Here is a 19,553-nt window from a genome sequence, read left to right as displayed (position 1 = left end):
GAGAAACTAATGCTCGAAAGAGTGATGTTGCAAGTGAGTTCCTAAACCAAAAAATAAAACAAAAACACCAAACCAGTTGCCGTCAAGCCAATTCTGACTCATGGCGATTCCATGTGTGTCACATTAGAACTATGCTCCATAGGGTTTCCAATGGTTGGTTTTTTGGAAGTAGATCACCAGGACTTAGAAATATTTTGTGTTTACTAAGATGAAGCAATAAGGAAAATGCAGTAAGTGAAAAGAACATCACGTAGATGCTACTTCTCAAATAATGGATACTTTCCACAAGTTGTATAACCTCTCTGTGCCTCAGTTTTCTTATCTGTAAAATGAGGGTAACAATAATACCTATCTCATAGTATGTTATAATGAGTTAATATATGTAGAATGCTTAGAATAGGGCTGGACACAGTAAGCACAATGTAGGTATTAGTAATTATTATTATTGGTATATTATTAGTTTTTATTTTCCAGCCATGATTGCTATATGCTCTATCATTTTTAGCCCCCCTAGGTTTACAGAGGTTATTAGAATATGTCTTGTTGTGAAGTATGTGTATGAAGGCACATTTTCCTTGACTAGTTCTCTACTCAAGTGTTCAGTAGGTCTATCTTATTACTCATAGTTACTGAGTTTCCGCTGTTGTCTCAGTGATACTTTTTTAGTTGACTTGGGAAGAGTTTTGGCGTGATGTTTATCTAACTTAAGTTCAGCTCCGGTTAGCCTAGTATGCATTTTTGAACCCCCTTTCTCAGTGCACAGGGTTAGCTCTGTCCATGATGCACAGAACATGGTAGAACAGTCTGACCTGGCTTCATCAGCCTCTCCATCAGCATACGTGCTCTTGCTCGCCTTCATCCACACACACAGCTCTTCTCCCTCAACCCGGAAGTTGTACAATCTAGGTGTTCCTTGCCTCTGCGTCCTTTATGTTTTCAAGGCTGCCTGTCACAAACATCTACTTCTGCTCATTTTTTACTCCCCACTCTTGATTCTCTTATTTTCTTATTATTTTCAACAGGGTCTCATGTTCATTTACTTAAATAGTTACAATTTTAAAAATATATACCAACGGAAGGCCATGACTGTATGCTCCATGAGGACAAGAAATACCATTTTGTTTACATTCAGATTAGAGTAGGCATTCAGTGATTAGCAAATGGCTCCTTGGACAGAGGCAAGTTGTTATCAGAAGCAAATGATATGAACTATAAGAAAGAAATATATAATCTATAATATCATTACACAGATTGTAAAATCTAGTCTTTCCCTTTTTCTTTGTGGAGAATTTTAACACCTTCATCATACTGAAATCTTGAGGATCTAATTTTATTTTTGTAAAAATACCTTCAAAAGATGCCTCACCTTTCCTAGATAATACTGACCTTTTTATAACCTTCACAAGTCTACTTTATAAGAAAATTACAAATCTCAAATTATTGTTTAAATCTATTGTTTCTCTATATAAACAGGAGATGAACTGTTCTAGCGACAACATACATTAAATGTCTGTTGTTATATTTTTTCTTAGGGTGTGAGATCATTACTGTGTTGATGCCTTTCCCCATCAGTTTACCAAATCATTCAGATCACTTTCATAGGATCTCTAAATTTAGGTTGAGAAGTTTATATTAATTACATACTTAACCTGAGTACAGTGTTAAAGTGGTCTTTGTTTTGTAGGATCCAAGACCCTACACAGCTGGCTCCTTTATACATACTGGGGGTAAAAGTTCCGTAGATCTGAACTACTATGTCCTTTTATTCTAACTTCCTTTCCCAATCATTTGCTTTAATACTGTATTTCCTAACAGTATCTGAGAGTGTTGGCAATCTAGAGAGAAATTGTTTACAAGGAATTACTGGTAGGGTTAAGTGCAAAATAGTTAGGAAGCTTATATAAATCTAAGTAGCTTCCTTACTCCTTTTTCGTAATCTCATGGTAATTTTAGGTCTCTTGTTAAAATTTAGACAAGCACCTATGACATATGGGGAGTCAGAGTAAGTTGTTGTCATCCTTTCACTATTGAATTGATTTTTCTACTTAGTGTACTATATAAAAATGAATGTATCAATTAATAGAATACAATCATAAAGTTCATTTCCATATGACCTTTATAGCACAGAGACACATGGATTAAATTTCAGGTTGAAAAACATGATATTTTTGTTAATAGTATCTTCATCTACAGCTGTGACAGCAATAGTATGTGACCAGACTAGTGATTTTGCACTGGTTAACATAAATTGGAAGGCAGGAAGTCCCTTTTTTGCTGTCATTTATTAAACTTGTTGAGACACGCTCCACCACCCCCACCCCAGGATAAATGACTATGTTTGAGAATGTACTAGACTGTTGCTTATTTGAGTAAAAGAGTATCTTCTCTGCTGAGAATAGTATAGCATTAAGCATGAAGTTCAAATTTTATTTTGCCTTAAAAAGTCTCAAAAATCTCAATCTATTTCAATTGTTTTCTGCAATTGAGCTGTTCTTAGAGGACCTTGCAAAGTAAATTAGAGAAGAATGTTCTCGATCTAATAAAAATAGCTCTTTTTCAAGGAGATAATCAAGGAGGATTGCTTTCTTGCTATTTTTCTTAAAGGCAAATATCATGTCTCCTCAGAACCACATATATTAGAGGTTTTCTTTTCTTTTTAATGATGTCTTCCCCAGAATAAGATGTCATGGTTTGATGTTGGTTATAGTTGATTTTGAGGAAGTCTTTGAGAATGAAACGAACTAGGGGAAAAAGCACTTATATTTTTCTAAAACTTCCGTTAGGAGAAAAATCCATTAAAAACCAAATTAAATTAGTTCTACAAGAAATTTTAGTAACCTTAATAACGTTTTTTGATTTATGATTCAGACCCCTCAAAGACCAACACGGTGCTTTGCATATACAAGATGCTCAGTGAGTATTCTCTGAAATTAAATTTTAATTAACAGGGCTGCCATGTTATTTAACTCCAGGAGATCCCCTTCGTGTAGAGAAGAATGGGAATAGTGCTCTTCCGGGTTGTGTAACAATGTGGATTATGACTAGAGTGAGGTGTTGTTATTTTTTTTTCTTCCTTAGCTTATTTAATTATTATGCTCTCTTATGTGAAATTGGTAGATTTTCTTTATAAGACATTTAAAAAAAAAAAAATTGACCACATTCCAACTTGCACTGAAAGCCATTTCAATTTATAGAAATGATGCCTTTTTGAAATGTGTTTTATTGGCTGCCATTTTGCTTAATAGTAGAGTAGAATACTGATTGTGTTTATGGTATGTTGTGAGTCCCTGAACAGGAATTGTCAAGGTTAGACACCTCCATTCAAAGTTATCATCAGTAACAAAAATGAAATGTTGACTCAATAAGATGAGTCATAAGAACTCACACCATCCAGTCACTTCTGTCTGCATTTTAGTCCTGCAAGGAAAACAGGCATGACAAGTGTTCCTGTTTCCCTTCTTTATAAAATACGTGAAAAATTAAAAGAGATTTGCCAAGAGCATTATTGAAAACTGATCAAATTCTGAGTAAAATCTGTATATTTTTACTCCTTCAGCTTCACTTCATTTACTATCTTCCACAGATTTTTTTATGGCTCTGAATTTGTTTTCTAAAAGGATTTTTAAGTATAATATGTACAATTGTTACATACTTTTCAATATTTAAATCTGTAAACTGCTGAATGTTCATAATTCATAAATAACCAGTTACTGGCAAGTTGATTCTGATTTATGATGACCCCATATGTGTCAGAATGGAACTGTCCTCCATAGCGTTGTCAATGACTGATTTTTGAGAAGTAGATCACCAGACCTTTCTTCCAAGAAGCCCCTGGGTAGACTCAAAGTGCTAATGTTTGGTTTAACACTGAGCACGTTAACCATTTGCACCACACTGGGACTCCAGTAAATTAATAGGCTCTATTGTTAAATTACTGTCATTTAATGGTTTAGTAATCGAAGACAGATTTGCTGGTTAGGAGTTCCTGGAATAGCCTAAGGAATATTTTAATAATAAAAAAACCTGCAGTTCAGTTGTTTTGCTTAAATGAGTACCATTTTGATTTTCTTACTGTCACTACTGAAAACAGAAGCCACCAATGAAATACACCAATAATGTTACCAACACAAGATTGACAAGTTAATAAAGAAATGCAGATTGATACTGATGTTTTGGATAGTAGCAAGTACTGAAGGCTCATGGTGATTGAAATCAGGTCTTGGCAACTTAGACTTGAGATTTTCAGATAAGATGCCATTACAAGACATTCTGCTTTTGAGTCTTTGACCAAATGCCTATACTTGTACCACTATAGGAAGTGAGGGAGAGGACGAAGGAAAAGCAATGCTTTGTGCTTTTGTGCATGTGACCTTAGCTGATTGAGGTCTGAGAGGTTTAGGAAAAGTGCTAGCTACGTCTTTCCGTATTTGTGTCAAGGAAAGATTATCAAATGTTCTTCTTGGTTCAGAAAGTGCAGCCTCTTTCTTAGTTATTACCTGCCATTTGGGTCTGTTGGCTGCTGCTAGCAGGAATATAATTTGGAGATGCAGTCGCTACTTCTGCCCTCTAACTCTTTAGTATCCATACTGCTATATTTAAATAAAACAATAATATAAATATCTACATGAATAAATCTTCCTAGAGAGAAAATATATTCCGATTGGTCAGGTACTTTATACATTTTGTTCTTTATCCTTTATGCTATAGGGAGAATTTAAATAGAATAAAAAAAGAGAGACAGTACTTTGCTTGGTTTAAATCACATGCAAGGCCAATACAATATCAAAGGAAAATGTGATCTGCAAAAAACTTGCTTCTTTGAGCCTCAGTTTGCTCATCTGATAACAGTACATGTTCTTTCAGAGTTGTTACGATTTAAGAGATGTTATGATTTTTCATAAAGAGAATAGAGGGACTTGGGAAAGTTTTTTCACAAAGAGGTTGGGAATTCATTCACACAGCACATATTGATCGCATGCCCACTGTATAGGCATTGATCTGGCTGCTGAAGGTAGAGTCGTAAACAAGACGAACAGATTTCCCTGCCCTCAAGATACTTCCATTCTCCCATGGGAGATGCCCAATACACAAGATAAATAAATAAATGTATAATTTGTTATATGGTGATAAAACAGGGAAGGAGAATAGTAAGAGTTAGGACAGACTTGAAATTTTAGAAAGCAGCCAGAGAAAGGCCTCTTGGAGAAGGTGACATTGAGTGAAGACCTGAAGGACATGAGTGAGCAAGCAGGGCAGAGGAAGAGAGGTATAAAGGCCCGAGACATGTTGGTGGAAAGGGAGAAACCACTGCGGCTGGACAGTGATGTGTAGGGGTGGGTGGGAAGAGTAGGAGATGCGCTCAGACATAGAACGTAGTAATGATATTAACAACACTGCAATATTATCATCATTTAGCCAGGTACTGTGCCAAGTGTATCCATATATTAATTTAATCCTTACAACAACCTCATGAGCTAATTATTTTCTATCTGTTTTACAGTTAAGGAAAGTGCAGACCAAAAGTAACTGCAGACCCTGTAGGTCACACAAGGGCACTTTGCACATCCTCCAAAGCGTTTCCTCTTAGCCTCCACCCTCCTCTCGCCAGCCTGCAAAGCTCTAGCTACAGATCAGTAATTCTCTTCTAGACTAGGTGAAATCCCTGCTTGAGAAAATAAGATTGTTGGAAAAGTCAGCAAGATGATCTTCTTACCCTTCTCACAAGCCCTGATTAGTGAAGAAAGAAATAAGTCTAAGATGGAGGCAGGGAGATGTGGTGAGAGAGAAGAATTTCACTGGAGTCAGAGAAACCTCACCCTCTATGAGAGAAAGCTACCTGATGGGTCACAGTCAGATTGCTGCTAAATTTAGCTACAAGTCAGTGCGTTTACTAACTAGTCAGCTGTCCTTCCATTCAGGACTGCCCAGAGCTTGGGGCATGTCATATTAAAAGAGCTCTCTTTCTTTCTCAGAGTATCATCATATTTCACTCCCCTCCCCTCCTCTGAGATTTCAGACAAAAGTGCCCTCAGTGTTATTATCTTGGAGGGAAGTTGCAGGTTTCTGAGAGGCACTGAGTACTATTCCAGCAGATAGCTTCCCAGGGATGGATGTGTTTGCTGACAAATTGCTGTGGACCATGATGGCAGCACTTTGAAAGATTATGAATATGTAAGAGCCAACCTGCGTTTATGAAACAACTTTCAGTTTTCAAATGTCCTTTTTGTCCTCTCGCCCTTCTACCCAAACAACGATAGCAGGCCTTCGCTTGGAAGGCAAAATCGCTAATGCAGTCTGTGCTGACACAGAAGACATCTGTTGGGGGAAGAGATATTTTCAGCTTTTGCCGAGATCTGGGTCTTCTGCTATTGCAGGTGGAACAATTAATATGCCACAATCATTTCTCATATGCCATGGAGGATCCATATTTGGATGTTCTTCTTTGACCATCTCCAAGCAACTTGAGTTCTTTTCTCTTAGTTATCAAAAAGGTGGTGAAGGGTTGTCACTGAACTTGTTGCCTTATATAGCATGATGTTGCTCATCTTATTCTTTCTAAAAACATTGAACTCTGCTTTCCTTAGTTCTCAGATACAGATCACTTCTAGCAATTGCAAGATTCCTATATCCCTTCAAATCAATATCTATTCTGTTCCACCACTCTGACACCAAATAGATTGAAGGAATTCAATTCAATTCAAATCTATTCATTTTAGTTCTGTTCCAGTTCACCTTCCTGGGATCCTAACCACCCTGAACTAGGGCAGACCTCACAAGTTAAAGGCCACAGTCCTCCAGACTGCCAAGTCTGCCTAAGACTTCAGATGCCAACCACAAGCTTGGGGGTCCCCACGACACCCACACTTCTGCTGGCTCTCACTACTCCCTGGGGTCAATAATTCACTAGAACCACTCACAGAACTCAGGAAAGCACTATACTTATACGATTACAGTTTTATTATAAAGGAGAAAATCAGAACCAGCATAAAGAAGAGACACATAGGGCAAGGTCTTGGAGGGTCCCCAATGCAAAGCTTCTGTGTCCCAGAAAGGGCCATGCCAGCTCCCACTTGCATCGATGTCTATCACCAACCAGGAGCCCATGGAGCTTCTGTGTCCAGAGCCTTTATGGAGGTCTCATTACATAGGCATGATTGATTGAATCATGCCTCCCTCCCCTGAGGTAGGCTGATTTATCACCCAGTGGATCTTTCTGGCCTGACCAGCCCCCACTCAAGAGGTACGTCATTAACATAAACCCTGAGGTGTGGTCTGGAGGCCTCCTCGAAGACATTTCAGTCACTGGGGATACTTTAAGGTTTTAGAGGTTATGTCTCAGGAACCAAAGACAAAGACCAAATTATTCGAGTAAACTTAAATTCTTTACCCTACACCTTCATTTGAAGAGCATATGTTGGATAAAGGCAAACAGTTTTATCCTCTTATAATTCACCATTATATTTTAAGCTTAAAGACCCAACATGATTTATATTTTAATGAAACAAAATAATGTATTTCTGAGTCCAGCCTGCCAATAGTGAAAAACTACTGTAAAAGTTTGAGAAGAGGGAAAGGACACACACACACACACACACACACACGCACGCATGCACACACACACACACACACACACATTTAGGGTCAGGTAATTCTCTATGAGTTGGAATCAACTCAGTGGCAACAGGTTTTTTTTAATTCTTTGTTGGAACCCTGGTGGTGCAGTGGTTAAGAGCTTGGCTGCTAACCAAAAGGTCAGCAGTTCGAATCCACCAGCCGCTCCTTGGGAACCCTATAGAGCGGTTCTACTCTGTCCTATAGGGTCCCTATGAGTTGGGATTGACTTGATGGCAACGGGTTTTTTGTTTGTTTTAATTCTTCGTTGAGGGTGAGGGGAGAAGTGACCGGTGCATTGTAAGATATTTCAGTGACATTATTTTTTGAACATTTTATTGTGTTTTAGGTGAAGGTTTACATAGGAAATTAGTTTCCCATTCAACAGTTCATACATATATTGTTCTGTGACACTGTTGCTATCCCTGCAATGTGTCAGCACTCTCCATTTCTACCCTGCCTTTCCCATTTTCATCCCTCCAGTTTCCCTGTCCCTCCTTGTGTTCTCATCTTTGCTTTTGGTGGATGTTGCCCGTTTGTTCTCATAATAGTGATTGTTCTCAGGGACACATTGCTCACAGGTGTTATTATTTATTTTATAGACCGGTATATTTAGTTGAAAGGTGACCGCCGGGGGTGGCTTCAGTTCCAGATTAAAAGGGTGTCATAGGGCGATACTCTTGGGGGTTTCTTCGGTCTCTATCAGTTCAGGAAGTCTGGTCTTTTTTATAAATTTAAGTTTTGTTCTATATTTTTCTTCCATTCTAACTGGAACCTTCTGTCTTGTCCCTGGTTAGAGTGGTTGGTGGTGGTGGCCAGGCACCATCTAGTTCTTCTGGTCTCAGGCTAGAGGAGGCTCTGGTTCGTGTGGGCCACTAGTCCTGTGGACTAATTGTTACCTTGAGTTTTTTGTTTCCTTCACTCTCCTTTGCCCAGATGTGAGGAGACCAATAGTTGTATCTCAGATAGCCACTCCCAAGCTTTTAAGACCCCAGATGCTGCACACCAAACTGTGATGTAGAACATTGCCTTTAATGAAATACGTTATGCTAATTGACCTAGATGTTCCCCAAGACTATGGTCCTGAACTTTCAAACCCAGTAACTCAGTCCCATGAGGTGTTTGGCTATGTCCAGGAAGTTTCCATAACTGTGTAACTGTGCCCCCATGCACTTTATGAATATATATTTGCAGCACATACAAATATGTGTATACAAATGCCCACAACTATGTATGTGCACACGCATGTACTCCCATATGCCTTCCCACACCTATATGGCATACGTAACTACCTGTGAAACCACTCACAAATTTTTGGTTGTTATTACTGTTGTTGCAGAGCTGGGTATGTTACAGCATTTCCTGTAGTTGCCCTTTTAGTGTCTTATTTATCTTGGTCATATTGTGCTGACTTCCCCATGTTGTGAATTGCCTTTCTGTTCACCAGAATTAACGAGTGTCTACTATCTAATAAGTGACTCTCCTTCCCTCCCCCTCCCATCCCTGGTAACCATAAAATAATGTTGCTCTCTCTGTGTAAACCTCTTCTTGACTTTTTATAAAAGTGATATCATAATATTTGTCCTTTTGTGCTTGACTTACTCAGCATAATGTTCTCCAGATTCATCCGTGCTACGTTTTGCAGACTCATCACTATTCTTTATTGTTGTGTAGTATTCCACTGTATGTATATACCACAGTTTGTTTATCCATTCATCCGCTGATGGACACTTAGGTTGTTTCCATCTTTTTGCTGTTGTGGATAATGCTGCAGTGAACATGGGTGTGCATTCAGTAGCATTCTTGTCTTCTACCCTCTAGAGGTACCAGTCATGGCAATCAAAAACTTTATTCAGACATCATGAAATTTCGTCTGTGAGGCAAAATTGCCCCAGTTGAAAACCACCATTTTAAAGGCTGTGAGGTAGAGAGTTCAACTACATTTTTTAGCATAAAACATATACAACTTTTTTAAAAAACCAAATACACACATGCGTGCATGTACACACGCATACATTCTTATAGAAGCAGCATATTGGTTGGGAGCTCTCATTGTAGCCTTTTTTCATGAGAATCATTATGACTCCAGTAAATCGCTCACTAAATTTCATCTGTCACCTGCATTCCTGCTCAGATACAATGAAAGCCTATTGAAATTGATTTTTGTGTCAGCAACAGAGCAGGGATTCACTATGAACATGAAAGCTTCCCTTTCATTACTAGTCTTTTTCTCCATATTACATTAGATTTGGTGGGCCTTCATTATATTCCAGCACTTCCCCTGCTGACATTTCTTTTGTTTTAATTAAAACTTCTGGGGGCTGGAGGACGCTGTGGGAGAGGGTTTATTCAGCAGCAGCCCTGATGAAGAGTCAAATGGATCCCCATTTGTGTTCCAGCCACCCCAAGAATGATAGCTGGGAACGCTGTGGTCCTTTCTTTGCGTTTTTTGTTTTTTTTTTTTCCTCACTTGAAACTGGTCCAGTTCTTCTGCACAGCGGCCGAACCTCGAGACCCTGCTCTCACTGTCGCTGCGTACGTTCTGTTATTAGGTGACAGAGATGGTGTTGTGGGTGGACTGGCTTCCTGTTGAAGTCATAAATTAGGTGAAATTAAACGTAGCACTGTCTTTTTGTTATTATTACTTATTACCCCCCCCCCCTTGGTGCTTCTTGGTGCAAAGCCGACCTCCACCCACTCCAGACCTCGTGGTTGTAAATCTCAGACAATAGAGGGCCAGTGTCTGGCCGTAACTGGCAAACCTGTGCAGGGCCAGGGGGGAGATGACATAATATGTCTTCTTAATCTGCAGCTGGGAGGTGGGATGGAGTGAGCAAAGGGTCTGCCAGAGATCTGCAGGGGAAGACAGAGTTGCCTCGTAAAGCAGTCCGCAGAAAGCTATTGATTTCAAATCTAAAAAAATGAGTGCTCCTCTAGAGAATGGTGGGATCTGCCAGCCCCAACGGCCTCAAGTTAGTATTCTCTCTGCAAAAGGGGAGGCAGACAGGGAGGGACTTCCATGTGGTAGGGCAGTGTCTGGGCACGGCTCCTCTCTTTCTCCCTCTGATCCTTTCCCTCAGGTAGACTAGGAAAAGCATGAAATGCAGAATGTTTCTGTCTTGGCTTCTGCTAGCTCCTTCCCGTAGGCCTCCAGGGCTCTCTCCAGCTTGTTATTTAACACTTAGAAAAGAAAAGAAAAACAAAACCTTTTTGAGGAAAACACACAAATCAGACCATGTGGCTTTTTTCCTCCATGTATAATGCAGTGAAAGGCCTGGGTGGCGCAAACGGTTTGCTATTGACAGCTGACCTAGAGGCTGGTGCTTGGAACCCACCCAGCGGCCTTGTGGGAGAAAGGCCTGGTGATCTGCTGCCATAAAGATTACACCCAAGAAAACCTTATGGAGCAGTTCTACTCTGTAACACATGTGATCACGGAGAGTTGGAATCCACTTAACAGCAACTGGGTTTGGTTTGGTATAATGCAGTGAGCGCTCTTACATAGTCTCAGTATTTTTTTTAAAGAGAAACTCTTTCTACAATGCTAAGTAGGCATTTCCCCAAATTCTATCAAGCTTCTCCCCAGGTTAAGCCCCCTGATGGATCACTCAAGTCTCTGTTCATTGTGATTTGTGGCAGCTTCTCAGATTCACTAGACCTAGAAACTTCATGTTCTCCAGTGTAATTTAGCACATACCCTTTGCAAGACACTGTGCTAGGTAATGTCAGAGGCTTAAACATCAGTAAGGCAGAACCCTTGTCTTTGAGGAGCTTTCAACTCTAGTGTGTAAAGCAGCTGTTCACATGGCTGATGCCAGCATAAGGCCAAATGCATTAGGGACTAAGGGAACCCAGAGAGTGAGAAGTTGGCTTCAATACAATCCACAGAGGCTATTACAAGCCTACTGGGGGCATTGGTGGTTCAGTGGTAGAATTCTCTTCTTCCATGTGGGAGACCCAGGTTCAATTTCCGGCCAGTACACCTCATGACGACCCTGTGGATCACAACAGTCCAATCCCCAGCCCATCACAGGGATGGCGCAAGACAGGGCAGTATTTTGATTGATTGTGCATGAGGTCCCCGTGAGTCAGGGGCAAACTTGATGCCAGCTAACAGCAACAACTGCAAGGGTACTAAGAGCTATATACTTTTTAATTTTTTCTTTTAAATAGACTTCTATGTTTAAGCACAGTTTTAGATTTATAGAAAAATTGAGAACATAGTAGAGAACATATACCCTACACCCAGTTTCCCCTATTAGTATGGCACATTTGTTACTGTCCAAACCCCAAACCAAACCCATTGCCGTTGAGTCGATTCCAACCCATAGCAACCCTATAGGACAGAGTAGAACTGCCCCATAGGGCTTCCAAGGGGCAGCTGATGGATTCGAACTGCCAGCCTTTTAGTTAGCAGCCGAGCTCTTAACCACTCTGCTACCAGGGCTCCTTTGTTACAATAATGAACGAATACTGATATATTATTATTAACTGAAATCCGTACTTTATTTAGACGTCCTTAGTTTTTGTCTAATGTTCTTTTTGTGTTCTAAGATCCCACCCAGGACACAACATTACATTTTGTTCTGATGTCTAACTAGATGTGGCTGTGACAGCTTCTCAGACTTCCCTTGTTTTTGATGACCTTGACAGTTTTGAGGAAAACTGGTCAGATATTTTATAGAATGTCCTGCTATTGGATATTGTCTAATAGAGCTACACACTGTTACATTTAGCCTTTTACAGGTTGCATCAAGAACAGTCCATCTTGGTATCTGAAGAGGATTACTGACTTCTCTACCATACTCTGCTTTGTTCTAAGACTTAGGTTTCATGTTGTTATTGTTAGCTGGTATCAAGTCAACCCCTGACTCATGGTGACCCCATGCACAACAGAATAAAATGCTGCGTGGTCCTGTCCCATCCCCGTGATGACTTATGGATTGGACCATTGTGATCCATAGGGTTTTCAGTGGCTCGTTTTTGGGGTACATTGCTAGGCCTTTCTTCCTAGTCTGTCTTAGTCTGGAAACTCTGCTGAAACCTGTTCAGCATCATAGCAACATGCAAGCCTCCACTGACAGATGGGTGGTAGCTACACTTGAGGTGAGTTGGCCGGGAATCAAACTTGGGCCTCTCCCATGGAAGGTGAGAATTCTGCCACTGAAGCACGACTGCAGTCCCTCCCTCTTAGACTTCATAGGATACTAAAAATCCCAGCCAGCCACCCCCAGTAAAAAGATTTAAAAAACAACCATTGGGAACCAACATAGGACTAATGTTTACATTTTTAAAGTTAAAAACATTTCATCAGTGGACATTTTAAAACCCCAAATCTTAAAGAATCCTGCTTAAGTCGAATACATCATGCTTTCTGAAAAAATTCACCACAGGGTCCTTATTTTTCTCCTTTGACTGAAGTTGGGTATAAGCTTCATCCAGGGCTTTAAAATGCCGTTTATATCCCCAGGTGCCATTACTGATTCAGGGAATAAAGAAAGATTAGGACACCTCCCAAGAAAAGCCTGGCAATCTACTTCTGAAAAATCAGCCGTTGAAAACCTATGGAGCACAGTTCTACTGTGACACACAGGGAGTCACTGTGAGTTAGAATCGACTCAGGGACCACTGGTGGTGGTGGTATTGTGCTGGGTAGGGGTGGGTGGTGGCATATTTGGTGAGGCAGAGCCGTTGACTATGTGCATAGCTATCCCCACCCTTTGAACCCTCCAAATTTAGGGGATCTAGCCCTCCCCAAGAGACATGAAAGACTGGTGATTAGACAAGAGCCAGTAAGATCTTCGTTTTGTGCTCGTTTTTATGAGAGGGAGAGGAGGTTACTGGGAAATGTGTTCTTGGTTTAAGGCCACGACCGAGAGGCTGATTCTGCTGCTTTTTGAGCTCCTGTCAAGCCCTCAGCTTGTCTGCCTCGTCACTGCTGTCACTTCAGCTGTGCGCCTTTCCTGGGTACAGGCATTAGGCTCCCTGCCACGGAATCTGCATACATTAACTGCTGTCTGCTAAAACTTGTGACTATTTGATTTTTTCCTTTAATCATCCATTTTGATTTATAAACTGAGCCAAACTGGCAGCCATGAAGACTGAGGAATCCTAGTTTTTAACAAAGAAAAATTACACATGGTCTTTTCTTCCCCACCCCGTGCCAGTGAACAAGCCTCAACTCCCTGCTGGCCCACCCCTAAGCAGTCTTGAAAAGAATCCATCTTCTGCCACTCAGGGTGCCAAGCAGAGGAATTCACAGCAGCGAATGGTGGTGAGATGGAGAGCTGTTGCTTGGGAACTGTCCTGTATTGGTAACTTGCTTCATCTTTGCTGCAAGTGCTTGTCTGGGAGCAGTGGTGGCTGGATCACAGCTCTGGAGATACGGAGAGCAGGGTGGTTAAAGCTACCAGTGAATGGCACATGTAGGCCAAGGAAAAATGATGTTATTGTTGTTGTTAGCTGCCAACAAGTTGGCCCCCCACAGAACAGAGCCCTGCCTGGTCCTGTGCCATCCTCATGACTGTGGATCAGACCGTTGTAATCCATAGGGTTTTCCTTGACTGATCTTCAAAAGTAGATAACCAGGCCTTTCTTCCTAGTCAGTCTTAGTCTGGAAGCTCCACTGAAACTTGTTTAGCATCACAGCAACGTGCAGTCCTCCACTGACAGATATGTGGTGACCGCATGAGATGCATAGACTGGGGAATCAAACCTGGGTCTTCTGCATGGAAAGTAAGAATTGTACCACTGAACCACCACTGCCTCATAAAGAAAAATGAAGGCCCCATTTAACCTGGGGGAAGCCCTGGGAGTAGACACTGGGCCAGGTATATTCTATGAACATTCATGTTCCTGGATCATAAGGATGTTTAGAGTCTTTTCATAATGATGTCTAGTCTACCTCTTTGCCTCAAGACATGTTGTATCAAAAAAAGGTAGCATTCCTGAAGATCTCCAGATAGATATCATAACTAAGCTTTAATCTTAACTGTGAGCAGGAAATCAGAGTTCACATTCTTTCTCGTTATAGCTCAGAGGTAAAGCTAAAACCAGTTTCTAGTTTCTCTGTCATCTGTGGACAGGGAAAGTAAATTGGTCTCTATATTTAAAGGGAACCCTGGTAGTGCAGTGGTTAAAGCATTCGGCTGCTAACCGAAAGGTTGGCAGTTCAAACCCACCAGCCAGTCTGCAGGAGGACAATGTGGCAGTCTGTTTCTGTAAAGATTACAGCATTGGAAACCCCATGGGGCGGTTCTTTTCTATCCTATAGGGTTGCTATGAGTTGGAATCTACTCTGCAGCAGTGGGTTTGGTTTTCTGGTTTGCATTTAAAAGTATTTTATCTACTTAAATTCATTTTCTAATCTCTTGTTTATGAATGAATCATGGTTGTAATTCTTCCTCACAGTCCGCACTGCATCTGGTCCCATACACTTTGGGGCTGGATAGAGATGTGAGGATATGTTTGGAAACCATTGTGGACACATGGATGGTATTGAATGAGAACCTAAATGCAGCCCCCAAGTCCTAGTCCTTCATTTGGTCAGTTATTTAGCAAATATTTACTGGGTCCATGCTGTGCCAAGTGCTGTGGGAGGTCCAGGGGAGATATGTGTCTGATCCATTCCCAAGTCCTGTTGATTTGACCTCCTGAATATCTTGACTTTGTTCATTTCTCACCTTCTTCATTACTTCCATCCTAGGCCAAGTTGCCATCATCTTTCCACTGAATTACTAAGCGGCATTATAAGTGCTATTCCTCCAGCATCTTTTTTGGTTTTCTCTATTCTCTGCCCTGACCCCAGAATGATCTTTTCAAAATGTAAACTTGATGGTTTTACATCCTTGCTTCAAACCCTTTAGTGGATGCCCATTGGTCTTGGGATAAAAAAAGAACTCCTCAAAATGGCCTGGGCTCACTAGGCTCTTATTCTCTTCTCTCGCCATATTGGCCTACTTTCAATTTCTCAAATGCTCTAATAACCACACCACAGGACCTTTGAACATGTTGTTCCTGTCATCTGGAATGTACTTTTAACTCTTGGCCTAGTTTATTCTATTCACCCTTTAGGTCACAGTATGTCTAAAAAATTTTACTTCAAATCTAATAAGAAATATATTATTTTACATTCATATTGAGAACCAAAAAAACTGTTGCCATCAAGTCAGTTCTGACTCATAGCTACCCTATAGGACAGAGTAGGACTGCCCCATAGGGTTCCCAAGGAGCAGCTGGTAGATGTGAACTCCCAACCTTTTGGTTACCAGCCATAGCTCTTAACCACTGTGCTACCAGGGCTCTTGTATTGAGAACACACATACTGATAAAGAGATAAATAGATGATAGATAGTGTTTCACGTTGACAGACAGATAGATAGATGATGGATGGATGGATGGATGGATGGGTGGGTGGGTAGGTGGGTGGATGGATGGATGGATGGTGTTTGAGGTTGCTCTCGGGATCAGCATCTGTGAGGGACTGAAGATGATAGATTCAGACAGAGGAAGGAGTTGAACTTCAGTGCAGTGGCAACAAGGCCTTAGCCAATTCCCAAGGGAGCTCTGGGGCTGGGATGGCCTTTCAAAGTTGCCCCATTTTGACATAAAGGAACTAGACCTTTAATTCCTGTGTCAACCAGTCATTGAATGCCTGCTGCTTCCAGGTAGCAGGCATTGCCTTAGGCAGGGGACATGACCTTGGATGAAGCAGCTCTCTTTGGCAACGATTAATTCCTGGAGAGAGATTCAGTTGACAGCTGTCAGTTGCCAGTGCTTGCAGCAGCTAGGGGAATGAGTACCTCAGTCCTGAAGGAAGAATCTGGGTAGCATACCACAGCGTCCACTACGGTCCATCCCTTTTGATGCTGGCATCCACTTATTTTGTATAATAAGTTCTAGAAAAAGCTCCTCCAGGATTCTAACTGATCTCTTTTCCTAAGCAAAGTTACAAAAAGAATTTTAATGGAAAGAACTACAGCCCCTGCCACTACATATTTTCTGGAAGTTGCAACTGATACTCATCGTCTCCCTCCTCTACTTCCCTTTTTTACTTCTCCTCACCCTTGGTTAGCATCTTTGCAGGTCTAGATGGCTGACTGTTGGGATATCTTACACCCTTATGCCTGAGAAGCCTGAGCTACTGGTCACCATGCCTTTCTCAGGCATGGCTGCTACTGTGGTCAATTTACTAAAAAAAAAAACAAAAAAACTAGGCAGCATATAAAAAGACTGTTACCTTCTGCAGCATGCGAGTAGAAGAAGCTGAGGACCAATCCCAGGAATTAATTATCACAATAGAAGAAGGGATGGAACCCTCAGCTCAAGCCTAATTGGAAAGCAGTGAGACTCTGAGGCTTGGAATAGGGGCATCTGTGTGGATGTGCTTGAAACCCCAGATCCCCTTGAACCCAATGAGCCTGCCATAGTGATACTCTCAACTTGCTTGAGGACAGTACAGAGCCTCAGCATAGCGAGACAGTATGCATGCACCCTCAGGATTTAACTTCACCTCCCTTGTGGTGTTCACGCTTTGCCTTCAACTGTTGGTGAACCACCTTTAGCTTTTCACTGTCTTTATCTAGGACTTCAGTGGCACTCAGCAAGAGCCAGCTGATTCCATTTAAAAAGTAATTAGATTTACCTCTGGACCTCTCAAAAGCCTGAAATATTGTACTAACTCGTCTATTCCTTTCCACCTGTACCCTTTCCAGTTCTCCACTAGTGAACGTTTGACAGTTACACTACTATAGCATGCCAGGAGTTATCAGTGTGCTACCTAACACCAGTGATGGGGATCTCCTTCGCACCTAGTTTTAGAACCTGTTTCCTTTCCTCAGAGCATACCTGACACCAACTGTTTTAGGTAGGGCTTTCCTGGAAACAAACACTGAACTGAATATTTACAGCAGGATTTTTACTGGGAAGTGTTCTTAGCACCTACACCTGCAAAAGAAGTAGAATTGGGTAGAAGAAGGAGTTTAACTGTAATGTAGTCTGAACGAAGCTCCAGATATCCCAAAGAGATAGACACTTTAAGACAAGGGGCTGGGTCTTCACACTCCTGTATTAACCAGTCATTAGATGTGCTCTCTGGGAGGGAGCATGACCTTAGGCGAGGTAACTCTTGGCTGAAGATAATTCCCAGAGAGGGACTCGGCTGACAGCTGCCATTCCCCCTGAAGAGGGAATCTGGGTGGCACACCACAGCATCAATGACTGATTGATTGATTGTTAGATAGATATATAGATTGATAATTGGATGTAGACTGAAACAATGGATCCATGAAACAACAGCTGCCATTACTACATGTTCTGTGCTCGGAGATTTTTCTATTGATTTGATTTTTGTTTTCATGCTTCTTTTGACACGCAGTTTGAAAACCGCAGCATTGCCTGTCATCTGTGGGGTTCGTGTAGGCTGGTATGGAAGCACAAGGGTGGGGCACTCACCTGCGACTGGGAAATTTAAAAAGCCTTCCTCCACAAAGGCAAGATCTCATCTAAACTGAAACATGAAGGAGAATGATCCACTCACTCTACCTGTGTGTGAGATTTCCTTTGTGAACAGTGGGGATGGGGATGGTGATAGGTAGGGTGTCTGCATTTTCAACAACTCTGGTTTGCTTATGTGCTCAGGCTGGATACAGATCTAGTTCAGTGACCTAGAAATGAAAATACTGTCTCCCAGGCTAGCCTCAGGCTAGCTGCTCAAATGCCATCTTGCTGTTTCTTAGAAAATAACAGCAATAATGGAGCTAAGACTTGCATGGCTATTTCAGATAAAATTGTTGTTTCTTTTTGCAGTCATTTTAGGGAGGAGGTAAAATACTGTAATGCTTGATTGATTTGGATTTCATCTTGATGTTGAATTAGTTTGTATGGAACAAGAATCAGCATAGTTCTTTTTCTCAAAAGTGAGACAAGGTTGCCAGCTTTAAGAAGGAGAGCAGAGAGAGTTCTTAAGTGTATCTGAGGACCAGGCTGAACCGAGCCTGCCAGCACTGAATAATTCCAAACCCTCAGCTTTACCTTTTAGATGCCTTTCTTCCCCCTTGCTTGTGGATAAGCTTGTTATACGTTGAGACATGATCTGATAATAGGCTTTGGGTCCTACTGGGATATCAGTTTTATTTTTCCAGATTTGGTCTGTTCAGCTCAGCTTTTGTTATTGTTGATTTTTTTTTTAATAGAAAAATCTTAGTTTATTCATTTATCAAGAAATGACTCAGCAACTGCAGTCTGACAAGATATTTCCTCTAATTTTTGTGGAGAAATTCCTATTTAAGAAGGATTTTTTTTTTTTAACTTTTTTGCTTCGCTTTAGAAGCTCCCCCCACCACTCCCCAAATTTAATTTTTAGTCCTTGACTGAATTTTTAGCTCCAAATTTAAATGGTGTTTATATTTGTATTTTTAATTTCTCTTTTAAGTAAAAATAAATTAAAATTGAGAGTAGTATTAAATTTTCATTTAAAAATGCTCCTGTCATAATGAGGCTCTCTCTCATCACCCTGTCTCCCAACACAAACAAACAGATAATTTTAAAAATGCAACCCTATGTGAAAAGGGGGGGCCCTGATGGTACACTGGTTAAGCCTTTGGCTGCTAACCAAAAGGTCAGCAGTTCGAATCTACCAGCCGCTCCTTGGAAACCCTATGGGGCAGTTCTGCTCTGTCCCATAGGGTCGCTATGAGTCGGAATCGACTTGACGGCAGTGGGTTTAGTTTTTTTTTTTTTTTAAGTGTGAAAAAGAGATGAGCTGTACAGTGTTAAACCCAAGTTGAGTAAAATTTGAAAAGAAGGTTTGTATAAAAAATTATTTTTAAATTTTAACAAGAATTTCTAATTTAGGAGCCGGGTGGCAGAAGTGGGGTAGACAAAGGCTCTAATTAGCTGCGAGATTTTGGCCTGTCTCTGAAAGAAGGAGATTGGATTAGGCA

The 19,553-nt window shown here is 41.0% G+C and overlaps 1 protein-coding gene across 11 annotated transcripts in view; it reads left to right on the top strand.

Moving 5' to 3' along the window:
- The window catches only part of TNIK (TRAF2 and NCK interacting kinase), a 469,288-nt gene that overhangs the window by 259,287 nt on the left and 190,448 nt on the right, over window positions 1-19,553 (top strand). The gene's annotated exons all lie outside the window — the stretch shown is intronic.

The sequence above is a fragment of the Trichechus manatus genome, unplaced genomic scaffold, assembly GCF_000243295.1.
Source record: "Trichechus manatus latirostris isolate Lorelei unplaced genomic scaffold, TriManLat1.0 scaffold00110, whole genome shotgun sequence".
Lineage (NCBI taxonomy): Eukaryota > Metazoa > Chordata > Mammalia > Sirenia > Trichechidae > Trichechus > Trichechus manatus.
The sequence above is the reverse complement of the archived record's forward strand: the minus strand, read 5'-3'. Positions and strand labels throughout refer to the sequence as shown.